The sequence below is a fragment of the Narcine bancroftii genome, chromosome 10 (genome assembly GCF_036971445.1).
Source record: "Narcine bancroftii isolate sNarBan1 chromosome 10, sNarBan1.hap1, whole genome shotgun sequence".
NCBI lineage: Eukaryota > Metazoa > Chordata > Chondrichthyes > Torpediniformes > Narcinidae > Narcine > Narcine bancroftii.
This window is the reverse complement of record NC_091478.1, coordinates 30,414,684-30,441,205: the sequence shown is the minus strand read 5'-3', so window position 1 is coordinate 30,441,205 and position 26,522 is coordinate 30,414,684. Positions and strand designations below refer to the sequence as shown.

The window sequence follows — 26,522 nt, the reverse complement described above, 5'->3', positions numbered from 1 at the left end:
ATGTCCTTACAAGGAGGAACAATTATTTTTTTGTTTCCATCAGTACTTTAATACTCAAGTTGGATCCATTTTATTTTACTGTTTTTAGATCTTCAAGGAAGCTGATTAAATATTGAACAAGTCCTAGCTCAACACCTGGGATAATTTAATGGGATCACAGATCTTTTCCTAAAATTGTTATGAGGTGTAACATTCTTGTTTTGTATTGAAGAGGGACAGGTTTGTAGTACAACAAATGTTATAAATTATATTGGCAAAGAATTAATAGAAAATAATTTTAAGATGTTTTGGAATGGCTGGGCTTGTAGTAACAGGCAATGGACAATCTGCAGAAATGTTAGTTGTTTTAAATTTAGTCATACAGCACAGTTACAGGCCCTTGGGGGCCACAAGCTTGTGCCTCCTATCTTCTTCTTTGGCTTGGCTTCGCGGACGAAGATTTATGGAGGGGTAATGTCCACGTCAGCTGCAGGCTCGTTTGTGGCTGACAAGTCCGATGCGGGACAGGCAAACACGGTTGCAGCGGTTGCAGGGGAAAATTGGTGGGTTGGGGTTGGGTGTTGGGTTTTTCCTCCTTTGCCTTTTGTCAGTGAGGTGGGCTCTGTGGTCTTCTTCAAAGGAGGTTGCTGCCCGCCAAACTGTGAGGCGCCAAGATGCACGGTTTGAGGCGATATCAGCCCACTGGCGGTGGTCAATGTGGCAGGCACCAAGAGATTTCTTTAGGCAGTCCTTGTACCTCTTCTTTGGTGCACCTCTGTCACGGTGGCCAGTGGAGAGCTCGCCATATAACACGATCTTGGGAAGGCGATGGTCCTCCATTCTGGAGACGTGACCCACCCAGCGCAGCTGGATCTTCAGCAGCGTGGACTCGATGCTGTCGACCTCTGCCATCTCGAGTACTTCGACGTTAGGGATGTAAGCGCTCCAATGGATGTTGAGGATGGAGCGGAGACAACGCTGGTGGAAGCGTTCTATATACACAAATTAACCTACAATCGCCATACATTTTGAAGGGTGGGTGTAGGTGGGGATCTGGAGTACCCAGATAAAACCCATGCAGACAAGGGGAGAACATTAAAGCTCTTTATAGACAGTGCTGGCTTCTAACATGGATCACTGCTGCTGCAATAGCATTGTGCTAACTGCTACACTAATTGTGGCAGTCTTCAAAAAATGCATAAGGTTTAGTCTGAGGCCTTCTGGGCACCATTTTGTAAAAGCTATCTTTTTGCATTCTGGCAGGAAGCACTATTGTGTGGTTGTTATTGTCTTGCCAGCCAGGCCTTTTTTTATTTGTCCCTGTTGCATAGTGACTTCTTCACTTCCTATCTCTTGTCATTGTACTAACTCAAAGAGAGCTATTAACTTAACTGTGCACAAAAAGAATTTGTGTTACATTATTTGGTGAGTTTGATGGCCCATTCTGTAACTGAGGGGATATCAGGGTACCATGGGTATCTTTGAATAACGAGTTGAGCAGGACAAATTCTGAATGCCACAAGGCATCCAATTAATTCTGTGCCTTTTTATTCGGTGTCATTCAAAAATTATTTGTCTTTGTTTTTGTAGCCAGAATAAAGAAAAGTTCAATGCTACATTTCTTGTTTGATTTGAGAATGCAACAAATAAGTTTGCTCATAATTGGACTATTTTGCCAAGTACTGTCTTGTCTTGTAATCTTACCCTTTTAAGTAGTGTTACAATGTCTTTATATACTGCTTACTGGAAGTCTTACCATCTGAGTTTAATGGATAATAGAGCACTGTACCATTAAGTATTTTTCCAGAAAGGGAAGCAAATTGTGCACAGTAGATAGTAAGGCATTGAGGAGTGCAGATTATCCCAAGGGATCTGGGAATAGACAATAGACAATAGACGATAGGAGCTGGAGTAGGCCCTTCAGTCCGTCGAGCCAGCACCGCCATTTTACAGATCATGGCTGATCACTACCATCAGTACCCCTTTCCAGCCTTTTCCCCATAACCCTTAACTCCTTTGCCCACTAGAGTCTTATCTAACTCTCTTTTGAACATAATCAGCGAATCTGCCTCTACCACCCTCTGTGGCAAGGCATTCCACAGATTCACACTTCTCTGGGTAAAAAAAATGTTTTCTCATCTCCGTCCTAAAGGGCCTACCCTGTATTCTTAAACTATGTCCTCTAGTCCTCGTCTCCCCCATCATTGGGAACAAGTAATCCGACTTCACCTTGTCTATCCCCCTGATGATTTTGTATACCTCAATCATGTCCCCCCTCATCCTTCTAAACTCCATCGGATACAAGTCCAGTTTTTCTAGCCTTTCAGCATATGTCAACCCTGCCATCCCTGGAACTAACCTTGTAAATCTGCGCTGCACACCCTCTATAGCTAGTATGTCCTTCCTCAAGTTTGGAGACCAGAACTGGATGCAATACTCCAGGTGGGGTCTCACCAGGGCCCTGTACAACTGCAGAAGGGCGTCTCTGTTCCTATACTCCAATCCCCTCTTTATGAAAGCCAACATGCCATTTGCCTTCTTCACTGCTTTCTGAACCTGCATTCTAGTCTTCAGTGACCGGTGAACAAGTACTCCCAGATCCATTTGCTCCTCCCCATTCCCTAGCTTGTCTCCATTTAAATAATACTCAGCTTTCCTAATATTGCCCCCAAAATGGATAACCTCACATTTGCTTACATTGAACGTCATCTTCCAATCAGCAGCCCACCCCCCCAACCTGTCCAAGTCCGTCTGCATTTTCCTGACATCCTCCTCACACCCCACACCGCCACCCAGTTTCGTGTCATCTGAAAATTTGCTCAAGTTATTTAATAATCCCCTCATCCAAATCATTTACATAAATTACAAACAACTGAGGACCCAATACCGATCCCTGCGGCATTCCACGCGTCACATCCTGCCATCCTGAAAAAGACTCGCTTACCCCAACCCTTTGTTTCCTATTTCTTAACCAATTTCCTATCCATGTCAGCACCTTACCTTCAATACCATGCTCCCTGATCTTGCCCACTAGTCTCCCGTGCGGTACCTTATCAAAGGCCTTCTGGAAGTCCAAATACACCACATCCACTGGCTATCCCAAGTCCACCCTCTTTGTCACATCCTCGAAAAATTCCAGAAGGTTAGTCAAGCATGACTTACCCTTAAGGAATCCATGCTGACTAGCCCTTATACTATTATTTCTGCCTAAGTGTTCTGCTATTACTCCTTTTATGATAGACTCCAATATCTTCCCCACCACCAACGTCAGGCTGACCGGTCTATAATTTCCCGTTTTCTCCCTCCCTCCCTTCTTAAAAATCGGCACCACATCAGCCACTCTCCAATCCTCAGGGACCTCCCTCAAATCTATGGAACTTTGGAAAATGTCGACCAGTGCTTCCACAATTTCCATAGCAACTTCTTTAAGCACCCTGGGATGCAGCCCATCAGGCCCTGGGGATTTATCAGCCCTCAGTCCCAACAATTTACTCACAACCTCCTGTTTCTGGATCCGGATATCCATTAGATCCCCTACTTCCCCAGGAAAGTTCCCCAAGTCTCTTGATACCGCATGACCACTACCCTCTAACTGATCATAATCTATATCCTCCTTGGTGAAGAATTCCCTGAAAGTGGCATCATAGGTGGATAGGGTTGTAAAGACAGCTTTTGGCATATTGGCCTTCATAAATCAAAATATTGAGTAAAGGAGTTGGGATCTTATGGTGAAGTTGTATAAGACCAATTTTGTGAGGCCAATTTTGGAGTATTATGTGCAGTTTTGGTCACCTAACTACAGGAAAGATATCAATAAGATAGAAAGAGTGCTGAGAAGATTTATTACGATGTAGCTCAGACTTCAGGAACTGAGTTACAGGGAAAGATTAAACAGGTTGGTTGGGGCTTTATTCATAGAATAATGAACATAGAAGAATGAGGGGAGATTTAATCAAGGTATACCAAATTATTAGGGTTTAGACAGAATAAATGCAAGCAGGCATTTTTCCACTGAGGTTAGGTGAGAAACAAAGCAGAGGATGTGGGTTAAGGGTGAAAGAGAGTAGTTTAGGAGAAATATTAGGGAGAATTCTTCACACAGAGAAGAGTGGGAGTGTGGAACGAGCTGCCAGCTGAAGTGGTGAATGTGGCTCAATTTTAACATTTAAGAAAAAGGCCTGTTTATGTGCTGTATGGTTCTATGATTTATGGAAGAAACCGAACTCCACATACCTTGGTTGTTTGTGAAGTTCACTGCGTAACATGATAATAAGGTGTCACTGCAAAATGCAGTCAATCTGTAAGTAATGATTTTCATGCTGGGCGTATAATTGGTATTGCTGTTTATGAGCTACAACACTGTACCAATGACAAATAGCACTGGGAGAGCCTGGGTTGAAGGCTTTGTAGTAGGAGTTAGACATAGTTGTAGCACACAAGATGCTGGAGGTGCAAGCCAATCAGGACAATATTGAACTTTGGTCATCTAATTGAGGGTCTGTCATATTTCAGAAATTGTGGTTAGTAAGACAGTGGACAAAAGTAACAGGTTCAATTGAAGTTAATTTGCAAAACCTCAAACATTTAACTAATGAACTTAACATCATACTGTATTGGAATACATAATAGTAGAGCGAAAAGGCAGTGGTTATAAATGTTAATATATTATAAACACAGAAACCACACTTACCAATAATGGTTCTTTCCAATTGTGGTGCTGAAGAGATATAGATTATATTTATACTAGTCTGTTAAATTTGATGAAAAATATTACCAATAAGGAATGGGAGAACCCTGCCCCAGTAAGAAATACATATACAACAATAAAGGGCATTTATAACTTAATTAGTCAACTCAAAAATCATAAGTTTTAATGATTCAATTATTAAAAAGATGGATATTAAGGCATGATGACCAATCTATGAACAACAGAACCTAATGGTGGAAACTGGGTGAATGACCAGTTCATTTCTTGTCTTGCTGTGGTTATCAAAGGAAGGAACTATCACCAGGACATTTGTGAGAACCTGCTAATGTTCTTTGAAAATTGCCATTGCATCTTTCTTATTCATGAGAAACAGGATAAAATGGATTTGGTACCTTAGTGTGATGTCTCATCAAAGTACAGCAACCTAGATTATGTGCTGAAGTCCATCAGAGGAGATAAACCTCGTTCAATAACTAACATAAGACTAAGGCTGGCTGACGCTTTGAAATTAAATCTACTTTCTCTTTACAATATGTCAACAGAAATTTGCATTGCTTGCTTGAGCACAACTGTGTAGAAGGTGATTACAAGGTCTGAAATTTCAGACCCCATTCTGGGCTCCATGCTACCAACAACAAGAGGAAATAAATCTGGTCCAAATATAAGAAGCCTCAAAGACTAACAATCCCAAATATATGGAGTGTCTCAGGACTTCAGGGAACCTTCCAGATCCAGTCTAAAAGGTCTCAACCCCAAAGGTCACCTGTTCATTTCCCCCCATAGATGTTGCCTGAACTGCTGAGATCTTCCAATGTTTTTTTTTGCTCTACATTCCAGCATCTGCAATTACTTGTGTAAATACCCAGTTATCTTTTAGGTAGTTGCAACAACAAAAGCAATTTTTATTAGTACTATCTTTAAAGTCCAAAAACATCTCAAAGGACTTTACAGACCATCCCCAAATAACATTTTTCAACCAACAACAGAAGAAAATGCAAGGTAAATGACCAAAGACATGGGTCAAGAGGTAGGCTTTAAAGACCATTTTAAAGAGAAGAGGGAGAGAGAGGAAGACAGATTTGGGAAGGAAATTCCAGACCCCGGAGTCTCGGCAACTAAAACCACAACCACCAATGAAAATGGAATTAAACTCAGGACTAATCAAAAAGCATGAATGAGATCAACACAGCTTTACTGGAATTTTATAAAGTTATAGAAAGGATAAGACCATGCAGGAGATTAAATGCAAGAGTAGGATTATTAAAATCAAAGACTAGGTTGACCAGTATATGTGTGAGCAGGATAATTAGTGCAGGGACACAAGAGCATGGTCTTGAATGAAGAATGTTCTTAAAAACACACAGTTCATGCTAGAGGAACTCAGCCAGTCTTGCAGCGTCTACAGCAGGATCAGTAAATATATAATACCACATTTCGGCCCTGGACCTTTCTTCAAGGTAAAAAGCAAAAAGCAGGCAGGAGTCTCAATAAAGACTGAGAGTGAAAGGTGGAAGAATTGAACAGGGAGGAGTCTGGACAAAACCAACAAACAAAACGTGTAAGTTTGATGACAAAAGGTGAGAATTGATTTTCAGTTTGATGATGAAAAGTGAGAATTGATTTTCACACTGTGAAAGGAGACAGAAAGAAAAGGGAAGAGAGAGAGAGAACTAGAGGAAAGGAGACATGGGGACAAAGATGGGTGGGTGTTTAATGAGAATTGGAGGTCAATGTTAATGCCATTTGGTTGGAGGATGCCAAGATGAAAGATGAGTGCATGAGACCATGGATGGAAATGCCGGTAAGACATTGGGATGGGGAATTAAAATGGATGGCCACTGGGAGATCCATGCTATTACAGCAGACAGATTTGAGGTGCTCAGTGAAGCAATCTCCCCAGTCTGCGCCCAATCTCTCCGATATAGAGAAGGCCACAATGGGAGCACTGGATGCAGTATTTGGAATAGAGGAAGGAACATGACTAAAAGATGTCTAGATGCATGGGGATAAAGACATTGAGGGCATGGATGAGGGACCCAGAGCCAGATAAGCCAAAGCATGGGCAATATCACAGAGCTGCAAAAATCTGGCCTAGTTAATAGTGTGTTTATATGACCCAATGTTTAAGAAATCACAATATTTCAAATTAGCCACCATCTAATTGAATGGCAAAGCAAGCTCAACAGGCCAGGTAGCTCCTACTCCTAATTCTTATATTTGGGATAAGGGTGTATATAAAGAATGATCCATCAATTGGACATGATCCAGTTATATTATATAGTCTTCAAGGGGCTGAATGACCTATCCCAGTTCCTAATATTCCTGCATTAGGCAACCTCACTACATAAGCTTAAAGTTATGGTCCTTCCTTAAAGAGTTAAAAACAATTACTGGGAGGCTGACAAGCTGGAGCCACTTTAAATAATTAATAGGAAATCTACTTTCCAATAAAAATGTACACCATAAATGCACATTTATAGGTATAGAAAACAGAGCTTTCTTTGCCTGAACCTTTTGTGGGCTAACATTTTATAGATTACTAAGTTAAAAATCCAGACTTGTGGTTACCTGAGAGAATCCTATGGTTTCCAGATATTTCCTGATGTTAATACATCAAAATATACAATATAAAATTCTTCAACTGTCATTTTTAACTTCCACAATAGATATTTTCATGGGGAATAGAAGGATGTCTACGAGTTTTCACTTTTCTATTTTCTAACATCCAATGAGCTTGTAGTTGTTTTAACATCAATATTATGAGGAAAATGTCCAGAAAAGAACATTAACTAAATCACCAGGGGGTGTTTTGCAATATTAAAGTCTGTTAACTATATCTTCTCAATGGAAAATACAATATCTGTACATTTTTTACTCCATTACCATCCCCATACCAGCTTTACATTGTCTCATTCTGTCAAATAGAATTGCATTAATGTGGTCAATATGAAGAACAGTGTAAATATAACAGCATTTCTGGTATTAATTCTTTTACCAATCCTTTTCTTTAATTTAGTGTAGTGTGGTATGTTGATAAATTCTGTGTGTGAAATTGGACTGGGGATTCTTGAGAAATTAATGCATTTAGAATTAGAACCATAGAATATTACAGCACAGAAAAAACTCCTTTCAGTCCTTCTAGTCTGTGCCAAACCATTTATTTTTCCTAATCCCACTGACCTGAACCCAGTTCCTATCCCACCATACTTCTCCTATCTATATATTTCTCCAAATTTTTCTTAAATGTTAAAATTGAGTCCACGTTCACCACCTCAGCTGGCAGCTCCTTCTATATTCTCACCATTCTCTTTATTATCATCTGATTGTACAAGTACAACTCGATGAAACAGCGTTTTCCGGTCATGCAGGCACACAACCAGATATAACGCACGTAGACAAATTATACATATGCAGGATAAGCATTTTATCTTTAAAAATAAATAAACATTGTTTTGTACAAATGAATGTCTCAGATAGTTCATATGAGGAGTTCCTTGGTCATTCAGCTGCCCCTCAGAAGAAGCTGTTCCTCAGCCTGGTGGTGCTGGCTCTGATGCTCCTGTACATCTTCCCTGATGGGAGCAGCTGAAAAATGCTGCGTCCAGGGTGGAAGGGTCCTCAATGATTTTCATGCCTTCTTCAGTCAGCTATCCTGGTGGATCACGTCAATGGGGTGGAAGAGCCTCTTATGTTCCTGTGGATTGTCCTCCGATCCATTTCTCTGCAGCAACCGTACCACACTGTGATACAGCCAGCCAGGATGCTCTCGAAACAGCTCATATAGAAGGTTGACATAAAGGTGGCCAGTAGCCTTGCCTGCTTCAGTCTTCATAGGAAGTGGAGTCGCTGTTGTGATAAGTGACGAGATGTTGAGTATCCACAATAGGTCATTAGTTACAGTAAGTGAACTACAAGGAATTTGGTGCTCTCCACTCTCTCTACTACAGAGTTGTAAATTCATAGTGGAGGGTTGTCGTTCCTGGTCCTCCTGAATTTCGCGATCATCTCCTTTGTCTTGTCCAAGTTGACACTCAGGTTGTTACTCCTGCACCACTTCACAAGATTTTCCTCTTCTCTGCAGTGTGACTCATTATTGTTGCTGATGAGGCCAACTACTGTTGTGTCATCTGCAAACTGGATGACACTGTTGGAGCTGGATCAGGCGATGCAGTTGTGGGTCAGTTGCGTGTACAAGAGCGGGCTGAGCACACCGCCCTGAGGTGTGCCAGTGTTCAGCTTGACGGTGTTCGATATTCTGCTACCAACCCGGACAGAGGATAGCTTTGCTATATAAAGGACACTGTTTGACCAGCTGTGTTTATTCAGCATTGTGTTTTTACTTCAACTTCGGTGTCTACAGATTTTCATGTTTTACTTCTGACTACTGCAAAACTCTGAATCTCCTCAGGGGATGTCTACCCTGAAAAAGTTCTCCTTTGCTTTCCTAAGGGAGTTCTGTGGAATTCTCTTTCACTGCTCCCCATCTGTAACCCCTACTGCTCTCAAGCTCTATGACAATGGTTCTCAACATTTTCTTTCCACTCACATACCACTTTAAGTAATCCCTATGCTCTGTGGTTAGTAAGGGATTGCTTAAAATGGTAGATGAGAGGGAAGGGAAGGTTGAGAATCACTGCTCTAGACCCAATTGTTACTGAAGTATTTTGGTGAGAAAAATGGTCTTTGTCCCATTTCCTCTAGAGTTATAAAACTGTGCACATAACAAGTCAGTTAGGTACGATTAAAACAGTGGTTTTCAACCTTTTTCTTTCCTCCCACATACCACCTTAAGCAATGCCTTAATCCAGAGCACCTGTGGCATAGGAAATACTTAAAGTGGTATGTGAGTGGAAAGAAAAAGGTTGAGAACCACTGCCCTAAGAACATGTACTAACCCAGACTTGATTCCACAGCCACATTGCCTTCCTCGCTACTTGCCTCTGCACCCATCTTGTGCCTTGTCCTTTCCAGATTCACTTCCAGGCCTCACTGTTTGGTCCCCGCAAAGATCTTAAGTACCTATACAGGAACAACTGCTGTTCCCTCTGCTTCTCTTGATGACTCCTATGCACTATCCTCACCTCGAAATAGAGATAGCAGCAGAAACATGCCCTCTCACTGCCACAACTCTGGACCTCGCTGGTCATTGCCTGCACCGGACCCCTCCTATACTACATCCGCTGCCAGATCCACAGGTTCAACCATCAGTTCTAGACCAACTTAACATCCCTCAAGTATTGCCTCCCTTGAGCAGCCTCTGTAACCCTCAACATGGGTCCCCATCACTGTCCTCTGGAGTTCCCAATGCCTCTGCTCCCGACACCAACTGGTGACCCATCTGCCTGTCCATGGAATCCTCAGCTTCAGTTGCCAACTCCAGCATTGGCACCAGCTGCTGACCCAACAGAGCTCCTGACATCACGGCCACCGACCTGAACCCTGGCCCCAGTTGCAGACTCACCAGAGCTCCCAACACTTCTACCACCAACTCCAGCATTTACCCTGTCCACCTAGCTGCAGGAGGTCATGACAAGGATGCCACCCTTGCGCCGGAGATTTCCACGCTAACATCAACTATGTGGCTTCTGACATCGACTTCTACTAAGGTTCTGGTCTTGCTGCTGGATCCCACTGACTCATCCCCTTTACTATTCCTTACTCTTCCCTATCCCCCCTTCTCCACCCATCTCTGCAACCCCATAACTCTCAGACCTCATCCCACCCTCCCCCCACCTCTCTGGCTACCGTCCCACCCTCCTCCTCCCCCCTGACCTCCCCCACCACCCCCCCAAATATCCCCAACCCTCCTTTCCTCCCTCCAACCCTCTACCTCCCCCCCTGACCTCCACACTTTCCATCTCCATTGTCTGACCTCCCAACCCTCCAACTACCCCCAACACCCTCCATCACACCGATTCCCACTCTGACCCCTGCTTGGTCTTTACTATCCCCATGACCTTCTCTTCTCTGAGAGCACTTGGTCCTTAGCAGAGGCTTACCTTCGTCCCCCTCCGTCTGAGTCTGCGCATGACACGATGCTGAACTCTTCTTCCATCGCCTCCATCTCCTGACCATTTCTGTGACCACGACTCTCCAGCAAACCACCCCCTCCCCCCCACTTTAAGTCTTCTTCCTCTTCCTGAGCACCCTGTCCTGGCCAGCTGCCTGCTCTGGATCTGCCACCAAGACATCAACTGTGTCAACATCACCACTCCCCTGTTGTATTTTCCTTTGTATTACTTTGTCCGAACACTCTACCCTTAACTCTCTCCACAATAATCCCAATAAAAACTTTGTTTGACCTGCTGTGCTTTTCCAGCATTGTGTTTTTACTTCAACCGCAGTATCAATAGATTTTCATGTTTTACTCCAGACAGACTGTGGTCTTTCCATTAGGAAGTTCAGGATCCAGTTACAGAGAAGGGTGTTGAGTCCCAGAGATGACTGCTTCTCCACCAGGCTCTAGGAAATTATTATATTAAACACTGAGCTGAAGTCAATTAACAGCAGCCTGGTGTATGAGGCATCATTCTCCAGGTGGGAAAATTGAAATGGATCCAGCATCTCTGGGAGGTGTGCTTTGATGCGTTCCATCACCAGACACTTGAACACTTCATAATGATGAAGGTCAGTGCCACAGGCTGGTAGACAGAGGCCTGTTATTGTCACCCTCTTGAATACTGGGATGCCTGTCTTAAACCCTACAGGAACTCTAGAGCACTGCAGTGAGATGTTGAAGATGTCCGTGAAGACCTCAGTCATTTGATCTGTGCAGTCCTTCAGTTCCCAACCAGGTATGTTGCCTGGTCCCTCCACCTTGTGTGGTTCTCCTTGGACAGAGTTTTCCTCACCTCATCTGTGGTTATGTGAGGGCCCCATTAATCAGGAAGACATGAAGTTATCTTTGGCATCATCCTGTTCTTCTCATCAAATTGTGCGTAGAAGGGAGGCGTCGTTGTTTTTAATTTCCAAGGCTAATATGTGATCCACAATGGTCTTGATCCCTTGTCACATGAGTATGGTGTCACCATCTACAAATTTGCTGATGATACCATGGTGGTGAGTTGCATAAATAGGGGCAATGAGTCAGCATACAGGAGGGAGATTGAAACTCGGCTGGATGGTACACCAACAATAATCTCATACTCAAAGTCACCAATGTCACCAAAGCCAAGGAGCTGATTGTTGACTTGGGGGGGTCAGAGGTGGAGAGGATGAGTAAATTTATGCTCTTGGGAGTCACTATCTTGGGGGACCTTTCCTGGACCCAACACACTAATGGCATCATGAAGAAAGCACGTCAGCACCTCTACTTCCTTAGGAATTTGTGGAGGTTTGGTATGAGATAGGAAACCCTGGCAAATTTTACAAATGTGTTGTGAAAAGTGCACTGACTGGCTGCATCATGGTCTGGTATGGGAACACCAACACCCCTGAGCTTAAAGCCTTGCAAACGATATCACTCACAGCCCAGGACATCACAGGTAAAACCTTGCCCCGCCATCGAAAACATCTATAGGGAACGCTGCCATTGGAGACCATCAGCAATTATCAAGGATTCTCTCTATCCAGCACATGCTATTTCTTGCTACTACCATCAGGAAAGAGATATAGGTGACACAAGACTCGTAGCACCAGGTTCAGGAACAGCTGCTACCCCTCCACCATCAGACTCCTCAACAACAAACTCAATCAGGAGCTCGTTTAAGGATTCTTACTTTTGAACTATTTCTCTCTCTGTATTGCACAGCTGGTTTACATTTTTTCTTTGTTTACATGTATCTTCAGTCAGTATTTTTTTGCGCTACTAATAAGTGGTAATTCTGCCTTGCCTGCAGAATAAAGAATCTCAGGGTTGTGTATGGGATGTCTGACAATAAATCTGAAATCTGAAAATCTAAAGCTCATAAGCTTTTGTCCTAACCTTGTCCAATGTCATATTTTATTGGTTTACAGAATCATAAAACACCTTGAGATATCAATGTTAATGATGCAATATAAACACAGAAGCCGTGGAACTAGAAGGAATGATGTTCGTTAATTTGGAGTTATGTGAAAATTGCTTGTGCATTTGAACTGATTTCTGAATCAGATGGTCATCAAATTATTTCACATTACTTTGGACATTCCCAAGACACCTCAGTCTTTGTCTTGCAACATCGGGCTCTTCTGGGATTTCTCATAAAAGTATTTTTTTAGAATCCAGCAATTATTACATATTCTTATTGCCCTTGGCTTTGCAAAAAAAAAATTCAGGAGACTTTTAATAATCAGCCACAAAGCTATGGATCTGCATTTACATTTAGATCAGGCTGGATAAAGTGTCAGATTTTTTTTCTCTAAAGGAAATTATCAAGACATTTTTAAAATAAACTATCTGGTACTTTTCTTTTTTAGCTTCTCATTTTGTGAAAATTCTGTTTATTAATTGAATTAAATTCTCTCACCTTCTCAGGTGAGATTTTGAATTTTTAGGCCAGGCCTCTCAATTACTGGTTTCACATATTAACAACCGTCCCACCATCGTCCTAAGGTTAGCATCTACCTTTCTTTCATACTTTAAGCTTCCCCTCCTTCCCTCACCAGCACCACTGAAGTATTTTGTAGAATTGCCTGCTTCAGCAAGCTGAAGACCAAGGGCAATTTAAAACCATTCTCAGCTCCTGGAGGCATTCAAACCAGAAAGCAATGCCCAGAGCAATCTAATCACACATCTAATTCAAACCCGATCTTTTCACCGCAGGCAGTTTTATTTATTTATTTTTTTTAATTTTAATTTTTCCTGACATTATCCTTCATGCTCGTTTGCATAATTCATTGGCTCCTATTCACAGGACCCAAAAACATTAGAACCTATCATTATCTAAACGGGCTTCAATTTGTACAATGAAAGTGCATTTTAGCGGTTAGTGGTATTGGAAACATTCAAGATATTCTGGTTCTGATGAAGGTTTTTGACCTGAAACATTAATTTGGTTTCTCTCTCCAAATATGCTGAATACTTCCAGCAAATACTGTACAGAGGAAGAATTAATAATGAGGAAAAGCATGAACCAAGGTCTTGGACCTGCACTGAAGGGAAATGAGGTGCACCGAAGTGCCTCCACCACTTGTTAAAGCACTATCCAACTGAATTGCTAATGTGTGACGGGCACTCAAAATGTATCAAATTTCACCGAGATCTAGAAGAAATAATACACCAGTAAACCTGATATCTTTAAGTTGTGCATTTGAAGGCATTTAATGTTGTTTATTCTTGCATTCTAGTGTATGTAATAATGGTTGGGCATCAGCTGGAGATGTAGAACATCTGTACAGTCCGCCTCTCATTGTTGAATTTGATTTGTATCTGAATGCAGCCAGTGCTTGATAGATCCCTTGGAATAACTAAAGTGGTGGCAACATGGCTGAAAACACATACTTGTAGTTCAAGAAATCTCACTGTAAGGAAAAACTGGCAGCAACAGAGAAGTTCACTTCGACTCCAACCCACTATTGAACTTACATTTGATATCTTGTATACCAATACCAATAAAGGAGGAAAAACCCAACGCCCAACCCCAACTCACCAATTTTCCCTTGCAACCGCTGCAACCGTGCCTGCCTGTCCCGCATCGGACTTGTCAGCCACCAACGAGCCTGCAGCTGACGTGGACGTTACCCCTCCGTAAATCTTCATCCGCGAAGCCAAGCCAAAGGTACCAATACAACAAAACTTCAAATGATGTGTATGTGTATTCCAGTGACGATTTAGCAAGTGCAAACAAGAACACGAATTATTGCATCATTTGCTCCGTTTGCTGGTTTGAAAGCAGTTTTGTTCTCTTGAGGGTCTATCATTTAGATTATTGACGGGCATCAAAAACACATTTGAACTGTTCCAGGAGCTGTAAGAGCAATTTGAAATTTGGCATATGGTAAGTGTTGTATGCTTGAAAGAAAACCAGTGACTTTCAACTTATGGTTACCAAATTTTTCCACCACTGGGGTTTTCCTTGCCTGTTGTGGTCTAACTGATAGAGATTGATTGCTATGATTAGTCAACTCTTTACTGCTCTATTAACCAACTACCTGGATAATAAAAAGCAAACAAGATGAAATGATCATTTTTCATTAAGTAATTCCAATCTCCTGCATTACATTCAGGATTTAACACATATCATTAAAATAAATTATCCTAGTTTACACACTTTGTCAATCATTGTCATTTATCTTCTAAACTCAAGGCCATGATGTTAAATTGGGGTTGAGGTGGGGGGGGGGGGGGGGGTGTTGGTGCTGGGCTAGTAGAACATCTTGCCCTTGCTTTTATGGCAAACAAAAGTTGACAAGTGTTGTATATTTGTGCATGACGATAAAGGAATCTTAACACTAATATAACATTTTTTCCATATTTAACATATTTTAATAATATGCTGAAAAAAAAATTGCTTCAAAGGGCATGAGGTGCAGACACATGCTATAGTAGGGGTCCCCAAAGTGGTCGATATCGACCCCCAGGGGTCGATGGGGCAATTCAGAGGGTTGGTAAATGGCAGGAGGCAAAATGGGGGTCAATAACACCGGGTGGGAGGGGTAGTGATTTAAAATAGTGCCTCCACCACCCACCCAACCCCTCGTCCAACACTGCCAACAGCCCCAACCCTCCCCCCCTTTCAGCACAGGGAGGGGGGAGGCTTTCCTGCCATGAACCTTTGTGCGCCACTGTCACACTTCCCCCTCGTCATGCATGCACTTCAAGCGTCACCATCATATTTCCCCCTCATTGCACATGCATGTGAGGAGAAACATGGTCGCACGTGGACTGTGGACCCCAGGACACTACATTTAACCGTTAAGTGCCCTTTCTGCCCATTAATTTGTAGGGCCTGCACCCCCAAATGGAAGACAAATTAACGAGAGTCTCAAGGTGGCGCTTGACAGAGAAAAGAGGGCTCAAAACCCAAACTGTCCAGACTAAAACCATCCTATCCAGCCCCCCCTGTCATTCAGCCCTGTGACTGTGGGTAGATGGGCATTGTGTGTTTATCCCTTGTATTCCCAAATGGCAGTTCAAAATTTTCAGCAGTGATTTACTTGCACCCAATGTATAGTTATTCCAGGTTAATCTGTGTGAGTGTGTGCCCTTTTGTGAATTCCCCTGTTTGTTGGTACTACGTGTCCAGCTTTGATTCCCTTTGAACCCATTGAATCGATTCTTGAACACAGTCTTTTCCATTTTCCCCTCTTTCAAGATATTGTGGACTATTATAAACCATTGGATTCAACTGAATGGGTTTGATTTAAAGGGAAGCAATAATAAATGCTATTTTAAGGCACAGACAGCAGGTGTTCAGACCTTTAACCTTAAAGGTTAACTTGCAGAAACAGTGATAGCAATCATTTTTATAAAGAATGAGAAAATAATGTTCTGCACTTAGGTAATGCTATCGTTCTCCTTTCAGAACTTACCAGTGCATTTTACAGCGAGTAAAGTTGAATGTGAGATTAAACTTGGAGGAGTAACAAGGGGAAACTGCTCTGCTATTTCTTCAAATATGACTCAATGGGACCTTTTACATCCATAAGGGTAAGTCGACAGAGCCTCAGTTTACAGCAAAGGGTGCTGTTACCGACACTGAAATAGTCAATCTGGAACAACAACTTGAGGACTCAATGCAAAAGTAGTCAAGTGTATTGCCTTGTCAATCACATATTACCTCTAGGGCAGTGGTTCTCAACCTTTGTTCTTTCCATTCACATACCACTTTAAGTATACCCTATGCCACAGGTGCTCTGTGATTAGTAAGGGATTGCTTAAGGTGGTGTGTGGGTGGAAAGAAAATGGTTGAAAACCACTCATTATGTGCATGGTTTCATAACTCTAAAAGAAATGGGCCGATGACAATTTTTATCAAGCAAAATATTTCAGTAACAATTGGGTCCAGAGCAGTGATTCTCAACCTTCCCTTCCCACTCACATCCCACCTTAAACAATCCCTTACTAATCACAGAGCACCGATGGCATAGGGATTACTTAAAGTGGGATGTGAGTGGAAAGAACAAGTTTGAGAACCACTGATTTATGGATATATAAAGCTGAGTCTTAATACAGTCAACAATAAATTACAAATTTGTGATGATAATTGTTTTCTTCTGTACTGTTGAAGGACCTTGTGAGCCTTGTTTAACAAAGTTCTGGTAAATCTATCAACTCAAAACTGCAACCTCTCCCCTAAAATCTTGTTTCTCCAAGGCTTCTATGAGTATTGTCAAAATGTCTGTGATCCAGCAAGCCACAGTGGCATGGGACAGTGGTGTTGATTTGTCATTGGACTTTCACTCTCGCCAAGTTTGAAGTCACGGTGTCATGCAGCACATTTGACCAGTCCCTTTGACCAATTAATCCTTGTGAACAAGTTGGCATCCCGGCTAGTCCCATTCACCTTCATTTGGTCTACATCCCTCTAACCTCTTTCCATTCATAAACTGTCCCAACATCTTTTAAATGTCATAATTGTAATTGCTTTCATAGCTTCTTTCAGATTTTTTTTTAGATTTAGACATGCAGTACGGTAACAGGCCATTGCAGCCCACGAGTCTGTTCTGCCCAACTTACACCTAGTCAACCTACACCCCAGTACGTTTTGAATGGTGAGAGGAAACCAGAGCCCCGGGGAAAACCTACGCAGATAAAGAGAGAATGTACAAACTCTTTATAGGATTCAAACCCTGGTCCTGATCGCTGGCACTGCAAAGTCGTTACGCTAAACGCTACGCCAATCCTGCCACCCTTCTTCTGGTAACTCTTTCCAGATGTGGATTATTCGGAGTGAAAATATTTCCCCTCAGGTTTCTCTTAAAACTCTCCTTTCTCATCTTAAATGTATGCCCTTCATTTACTATGGGAAAAAGACTGTGAATATTCACTATCCGTGCCCCTGTGATTTAAAAAATCCTCTATAAGGTCATCCCTTCACTTCTTCACTATGTCACTTTGAAAAGGAGTGTGTCAACACAATTAACATGGCTAGCTTCTATGGGAGCCTTATCATGTATGATTGAGCTGAGAACCATTCAGCCTTTACATTGAATGAATCAGCATGTTCTTTAAAATGAACGATAACCCGAAGTTTGAACGAGAAGGTGATATCACAGACGCCTAAACAATGGGACATGCAAGCACAAAGCCCTATTACTCTGTGTAGAGGCTGGCCAGAAGCACACGACATATAAACAAGTCTCAAACTGGGCTAGGCAACAGATATCTTGCTTAAAAATGCCATGCATAAACTGAAAGATTAGTTTAATTCAAAACCATTAGAGATAGCTGATAGTTATAATTTCAGGATAAGAAGCCAGAGGCAGGGTGAGAAAATTAGTGAGTACAATGTTTCATTAAACAAGTTACGATTGTGATTTTGCTCCCTTTTTTATTTCATGCCTAACAGAGTGGTCTGCCATGGTCTGGTACATTAACAAATTCAGTCACAGCTGTTGAGGACACAAAACATAAAATATCAAGCATGCATACGTGCTGGTCAATGAAATGACATCAAAGAGTTCTGGAGAATTTCATCTGCCACAAATAATGTATCAATGCAATTCACAGTCAGAAAGCAGTAACAAAGCCCAGGACTATAAAAAGTTAGTTTGATGCATACCAGTGAGGTTCTCTCAGTTGTATTATTGCGATGAATATCACTTACCAATGTATCCACTGCCAAAAGAAGTCACATTTAAATTGATTGCAGGTCTAAAGCTAAAAGAAGCAAACAAAAAACACAAATTGAGAGGCAACTTGAAACATAAAATAAGGAAGACTTCATAGCTTGGAAATTAATTCAAGCAATAAGGAATTGTGATTGGACAAATTTGTTGCCATAAGCAGCATCAACTAAACAAATTTTTAAGTAAAGATGACTCCCTTTTTATTTTACCACTGACACTGCCTTATCAATATTTTATGTTTATTACCTCTTTCTGTACAGTAATTTAATGTGTTCTTTTGGAGTAGTCTTCCCCCCCCCCCCCCCACAAAGCACCAGTATAGTTGCAGCAAATAGGAACTTAAGGCATACTTTGTACTTGTACTTGAGTGTTTTACAATAAACTCATTATCATTATCTGCTGACCATTTCTTGTGGGCCTCACCTCCATTTCACAGGTTTAACATGTCCCTTTGTTGTCTTCTCTTTCTCCCCAACTCCCCTCACTGATTTATCAAGGAGATAGCTTCACCAGCAGATTATCACCAAGCCATTATCCTTGGCATCACCATTTTGGAGATATTCCCCTTATCCTAGGCCTCACCATTTTGGAGATATTCCCCTTAACCTTGGCCTCACCATTTTGAAGATATTCCCTTTATCCTTGGCCTCACCATTTTGGAGATATTCCCCTTATCCTTGGCCTCACCATTTTGGAGATATTCCCCTTATCCTTGGCCTCACCTTTTTCAGATATTCTCCTTATTCTTGGCCTCACCATTTTGAAGATATTCCCCTTATCCTTGGTCTCACCATTTCTGAGATATTCCCTTTATCCTTGGCCTCACCATTTTGGAGATATTCCTTTTATCCTTGGCCTCACCATTTTGGAGATATTCCCTTTATCCTTGGCCTCACCATTTTGGAGATACTCCCCTTGATCCTTGGCCTCTCCATTTTGGAGATATTCCCTTTATCCTTGGCCTCACCATTTCAAAGATATTCCCTTTATACTGTCCATCTATCCCTTTCCCACTATGCAACATAAAACCAACTTTCTTACCTGTGAGCCTGCGCCCCTCCCTTCCCCACCCTGCCATTTTATTCAGGTGCCTGCCTACATTTTGCTCATAACTTGATAAAGGGCTCAAGCCCAAAACATTGGTGATGTATTTTTTATCTTGCTATATAAAGTACACTGATTGACCTGCTGAGTTTCTCTAGCATTATGTTTTCATTTTCTCTTTCCCAGTTCTAATGAAATGCTAACACTTTTTCTGCCCCACTGAGTGTTTGCTGCCTATAATGTTTTCATTTCAGATTTGCAGCATCTGCATTTTATTTTAATTTTCGTTTTGACTAAAGGTGCTGATTAGCAACCTCTGCATTAACATGCAAATTGATACTGCGGTAGACAGTTCAATAATGTGCCATGACATTTAATCTGGTGAGTTCAGTCAGATATTGTTGAGAGAAAGTGGCTTCAAAGTGAAAGCCAAATCTGTTGAGGATTTACAGATATCGGGACAGAGTTGCAACATGACGGCCTGCAGGTGCAATTTCCTGTGAAACAACTCAAACATAAAACACAGGACAGTACAGCACTGTATGGGTCCTTGAGCCCACCATATTGTGCCGACCGATATAAACCTCCTCCACATTGAACACACTAACTGTAAAAGACTAGGAGTAGCTGGTGTAACTTAGGCTAAAATAGAAAAATATTTTCAGAGCTGATTCTTCAATGTCACACATTGGCACATTATTAGAAAACTACTCCACTGGCATAGTAGGACACAATGCACACATGAACATCAAAGCAAATGCAAAAACAGATCAACACTTCACTTGTGAATCTACAGGGGTCATTGACTGCATCAGATGCTTCGGTTGTGGTCTCCTCTACATTGGAGAGACTGGGCCAGACCTGGAGATCACTTCATTGAGTACCTAGGCTCTGTCCGCTCCAATAACGTGGATCTCACAGTGGCCACCCATTCCAATTCTCCAACCCATTGCAATTCCCCATCCCATTCCAGTTTCCCATTCCATTCCCTTGCTGACATGCCTGTCCATGGTTTCATGCACTGCAAAACTGATACCATCTGCAAATTGGAGGCACAACAACTCATCTTCCATCTGGGTACTCTCCAACTGGATGCCATTAACATTGACGTCTTAAGTTTCCAATAAACCCCAACACGCTGCCTTCGTCCCATCTCCTTTCTTCTTATTCTGTCACACTCTCTCTCTTCCCTTTTTGCTTTGTTTCCTTTCACAGAGCCAAAATCAATTCTCATCTTATCATATCCAATTAACACCTTTTGTTTGTCCAATTCTTCCCCTGTTCTCTTCCCAATATTTATTTAGATGCCTGCCTGCTGTTTGCTTATTCTTTGAAGAAGGGCTCAGGCTTGAAATGTTAGAAATATATCTTTACCTCTTATGGACGCTGCAAGACTGGCTGAGTTCCTCCAGCATTTACTGTTTGTTGACTACAATCACACTGTTGTCAGACTTCCGTGTTTCACTTATAATACAAGACCAGATTTTAGGCTCCAAACTTCAAAATGGGAAGAAACTGGATAGACTGGAACATTGGGGTGTGATTGTGAGAGAGAGGGCAACACATGTTATGGTTGTGGCTGAATCAGAGAAAATGGAGCAATTGGATAGAGTTACTAAATCATTCTAAAGAAACCCATGGATGACGATCAATATTTGCCGCACACAGGCTCAAAACAGAAAGCAAGTTGGACATCTCCTGTGTACAACTGAATATTGACAAAAATATTCAGTAGAACCTGAACATCAACACGCATTTTGGATTGTACTCAGACACATTTACACAATGAGCTATATTTTGGCCACTATTTAGCCTGGACAAAATTATGCAAGCTGTGAGTTATTATACCGGAAATCAAGAAATTTTTTTCTCATATTTACTAATAAAATAGGAGACCATTTATCTCATTAAGTTTCTACCATCTCTCTGAGGAATCCTCAGCAGCTATTTATTTTCCTGTAACTTATGCTCTCTCATGTTCCAATAAGCTCCTTCATGACTTTCTTGCCACCAAACTCCACTAGGATTAATTTACAGAAGCCAATTAATCAACTATTCAACAACTACAGTATTTTAAATATGCACCCAGCAGAACTTCCATGGTCACAGGATGTAAAAATACCATCAAGACAAAACGAGAACTCAATTATTTTTTAATTGTATTGTTTACTACCATGCGTACCAAGGTACAGTGAAAACATTTGTTTTGCCTGCTCTCAAGGCATGTTAACTCAAACTTAAGTACAGCAGATAGTGTAATAATAAAACAAAGAGCAGGGTACAGTGTTTTGAGGACAAAATGATGAATGCAGAGAAAAGTACAATAGCAGTACAGGGGTATCACCTTTACCAAAGAGAGGGCCGTTCAAGAATCTGAGAACAACAGGAAATAACAGTTCGGTAATCTGATGGTTTGTACAACTTCTGCCAAACATAAGGGGAGAAGAGGGATTATGCATGGAATGGAAGTGTCCTTTAATATAATGGCAGCTTTCCCAAGGCAATGAGAGATACTGACTGGGTTAATGGACGGGAGGATGGTTTGCGTGATGGCCTGTGCTGCATTCACAACTCAGTTGTTAAGCTGAACAGTTCCCACAGCATGCAGTGATGCACCCAGAAAGGAGACCTTCCGTAATCCATCAATAATAGTTGATTAGAGAAATTGGGAACATGCTGAATTTACTTAGGCTTCTAACAAAGTAGATTTTTGGTGATATTTACACCTAAGATCTTAAAGCCACCCAAGCAGGTGTGTAGCAGTTGCCATTTTTAACGGTGTCAATGAGCTAACCTATTGATTGCCATGAGCACGGAAGAAAAAAATCTTATGTTGGAAAAAGTTTTGAAGAGATTATCTAATCTTAAACAAACCAAATGTATGCAAGTCATGTGCTTTGCTTTGAAGGTGATGGTAATGACCTTTGACTAGTTAAAACAGCCCATCACCAAAATTCTGAAACATGAAAATACAGCTGAGCCAATGTCATTCCTCAGGTGAAGTATCGCACAATTCCTTTGGTGAGAGTGCTCAGACCATTGCATCACTTGGTGAAAGATGATGTGAAATGGGTGTGGAGTGGGAAGTAACAAATTGCACACGTTGAAGGCAACTGAAGATAGCTTTGCTTATTGAGATATTATGCATGAGTTAAGATTACCATGAGACAATAAACTTGAACCTGAAACTTAAATTGCAAGAGTTCCAAACAAAGGTGAAATCTCTCATTCTGTTTGTCTTTAAATTTTTTTAAATTTTATAGGAACACAGCACGGTAACAGGGCCACTTCAGCCCAGAGTCTGTGTGGCTCAATTTACACCTTATTAACCTACACCCCTGGTACATTTTGAAGGGTAGGAGGGAACTGGAGCCTCCGGAGGAAACCCATGCAGACACGGGGAGAATGCACAAACTCCTTACAGACAGTGCGGCATTTGAACCCCGGGTCCAGATCCAATCACTGGTGATAACCATTATGCAAACCGTGCCGGCCTTTTGTCTATGATCAGAAAACACTGCTCAATGTAAGAAACATTAAAATCTGCACGTCTTCCAAGCTAGAAGAACAGATCAGGAAGGTACTGTGCAAACATGTCTTACTGAAGGTAGCAGGCCGTTACACCAAGCTGAAAAAATACTACAGAAACTCAGGGAAGAGGTCATCAGAAACAGTGTGGAAGAAAGCAGATGTGGTAAGTGTACCAGTGTTTGTGAAAGACTCGTAGCGAATTTATCCAGGAAGTGTTCCCAATTATTTTACTTGTAAATGTATAATCTCTGGAAAATAAACTGGATTACCTGTGGTTACATCGAAACCAGAGGGAAATGAAGTACTGCTGCACTCTTGTAATTATAGAAACATGGCTCCAGGGTTTCACTCTGGATTCAGCTATCCAGCTAAAAGGTCTTATCTTCTTTCAGGCAGACAGGAATGTTGTGGAGGAGGGTTGTGGATCTATTGACAAGGATTGGTGTACGAATGTCTCTGTAGTAAAGGCCCACTGCTCACCAGAGATAGAGCTCTTAACAGTGAAGTGCAGGCCCTTCAACTTACCCAGGGAATTCACAGCCACTCTAATCACAGTAGTTTATGTTCTTCTTTGTGCAAATAATGGGGAAAGCATTGAAAGGGCCTTTTGGGGCCATCTGTGAAGCCCAGAAAACATATCAACTTTGCAACTAAGAAAGAGAGTATCTTAGATCTGGTCTACAAAAATGTCCCTAGAGCATACAAGGATGTCCCCTGCCCCTTCCTTGGATATTCATACCAGATATCTATCCTCCTAATCCCTGCACTGTTAAAACAAGTCAAACCACTTCACAGGGAGATGAGAATCTGAGTAGAGAAAGTCACAGCAATGCCGCACAACTACTTCAAAACAATGGACTGGAGTAGATTCAAGGTGGTAGCCACCCATAACGACCAGATCACCATCAACAATTACACGAGCACAGGGACTAGCTGCATAAGCAAGTGCATTGAGGATGTCACACTACACAGCCAGGGCAAATCAAAGACCATGGCTAGACATGTGTTAAGGTGTCAAAGGTCATCATGTGTTACTCAGAGCTTATGTCAGTCCTTTCAGGTCAGGAGTCAAGATCAGCAAGGGCTGAACTCTTCCATGCAATCAGGAAGGCAAAGCATGGGTATGCACAGAGAATCCACAGACACCTGTGCGACACCAGCGATATGAGGCGTATGTGGCAAGGTAGTCAAACCATAACTGACTATAGGTCAACCTTGTGGGTCAGTGACAATAGTGTCTTCCTCCTGAAATCTACGTGTGGATTGATGAGAAAAACAAGGTGACATCAAAGAAATTCCCATCTTCCCCTGAAGAACAGGTGCCCTACATACCCAAGGTTGACGTAAGGAAGATCCTATCCAGGGTAAATGCGTGCAAATCATCAGGTCCAGATCACATACAGTAAAACCTCGTTAGAACGCAGTAGTTGGGGTCCAAGATTTCATACTGCATTACAGCCAAGTCACGGAACAGATGCATACATGTCAGAGTGCCCACGGATAATCAAACCCAAATATTACCAGTTTTCAAAGGATCCGCTATCTCGAACTAACAATTACAATGAAAGAAAGCAAGCGCATTCTTTTAATATTGGGATTCTGAATTTTAATCAACTTATTTGAAAAGCTTGGGGCCCACAGACACCCGCGCCATAAGCGATTCCGTGGACTAACGAATCGCATTCTAACGAGGTTTCACTGTATCTGCTCAGGGGGTGAAAGTCTATATGCCCCAGCTGATGGAGGTCATAACAGACATCTACAAAATCTCACTGCAGCAGTCACTATCACCACACATTTCAAGGCAGCCACCACCATCCACGGTGCCCAAGAAAATAATGGTTACTGGACTAAATTACTACCACCCAGCGGGACTGACATCTGCGATCATGAAGTGCTTTGAGCAGCTGCTGATGGAATGCATATATTGGACCAGTTACAGTTGGCCTGCTGTCCAAACCCGTCCACGTACGATGCAATAACCTTGACTCTCCACTCCTGACCCGCATAGAGAATGTTGCCTCATATGCCAGGCTATTGTTCATTGACTTCAACAGGATCATACCTCAGAGGCTGGTGGATAACCTCCTTCACTGGACTTAACATCTTTCACTGCAACTAGATTCTAGACTTTTTTTTAATATTTTTTTTTAAATTTTTCACACTATGAACCTTATTAACCAAAATCATTTCCATCTTGAATATACAGTGTCATTTTCTCCCCTTTTTTCCCCCTCCCTCCCACCCCCCTCTGCATATACAATACAACATATACAATACAATAAACCCATTAAACAATGTCATCACACAATGAAAATAAACAAGAAAATTGTGTCATCTACTTTTACACACACTGGGTGTGTTCATTTCGTCTTCTTCTCATTCTATCATTTTCGGAGGTGAAAGTCCGTGGTAGGCCCTCTCTGTTGTGTTCCATGTACGGTTCCCAAATTTGTTCAAATAATGTGACTTTATTTTTTAAATTATATGTTTTTTTTCCAATGGAATACATTTATTCATTTCCATGTACCATTGCTGCACTCTCAGGCTCTCTTCTGATTTCCAAGTTGGCATTATACATTTTTTTGCTACAGCTAGGGCTATCATAATCAATCTTTTTTGCGCTTCATCCAGTTTGAGGCCTAATTCTTTACTTCTTATATTACTTAGAAGAAAGATCTCTGGATTTTTTGGTATGTTGCTTTTTGTGATTTTATTTCATATCTGATTTAGATCTTCCCAAAACTTTTTCACTTTCTCACATCTCCAAATTTGACAGAAAGACCACAGTCTCTCTGGTTTGGCAGCAAAACCTCAGGTCCCATCATTCTGAGCAATGGTACACACCTCAGGACTATGTGCTCAGCCCGCTATGTGTTCACGCCCGCTGACTCACGACTACACTGACAGATTCAGTTCCAACAGAAGCATCAAATTTGCATATAGAACAATAATTGGCCTCATAAACAAGAATGACGAGTCACATTACAGAGTAGAGGTTAAAAGGCTTGTAAAATGGTACAAGACCAACAACCTGAGTCTCAACATGGACCATACAAAGGAGATAATTAGGGACTTCAGGAGGATGAAGGTTGACTATTTTCCACCTCACATCAATCATGGAGAGAGTGGAGAACACAAACTTCTTTGGCGTGCACATAAGGAGTGACCTACCTAGGACTCACAAGACCTTCTCGTCAGTCAATAAGGCACATCAGGATCTATAGTTCTGACGCTGAGGAGGGCAAGTCTTCTGGCCCCCACCTTAACAGCTTTTACAGGAGCACAATGGAGACTGTCCTGTCTGGCTGCATCGTTTGTGAGGTAGGGTTGCTGCAAAGCATCAGACTGGAAGACCATACAGAGAATAATTAAAATTGCCAACAAGACCGCTGGGGTCTCCCTTTCCACTATAGACAACATTCACAGGGAGTGTGGTATAAGTAGGGCTCAAGGAAGACTCTTTCCATCCAGCATATAGTATTTTTCACCAACTGCAATCAAAAGGGAAGTACAAGATCATCAAAATCAGGACTGCCAGGCTGGGGAA

General features: G+C 41.8%; 1 long non-coding RNA gene across 34 annotated transcripts in view; it reads right to left on the bottom strand.

The window, feature by feature from the left end:
* The window catches only part of LOC138744395 (uncharacterized), a 461,764-nt gene that overhangs the window by 230,749 nt on the left and 204,493 nt on the right, over positions 1–26,522 (bottom strand). For 32 of the 34 annotated variants that reach the window (XR_011345476.1, XR_011345500.1, XR_011345502.1 and 29 more), the window contains one exon: positions 18,376–18,428. This is a non-coding gene — a long non-coding RNA (uncharacterized lncRNA). Of the gene's footprint in view, positions 1–4,669; positions 4,697–14,256; positions 14,575–18,375; positions 18,429–26,522 lie in introns of all 34 variants that reach the window. The other 2 variants (XR_011345485.1, XR_011345481.1) reach the window with 2 other exon arrangements.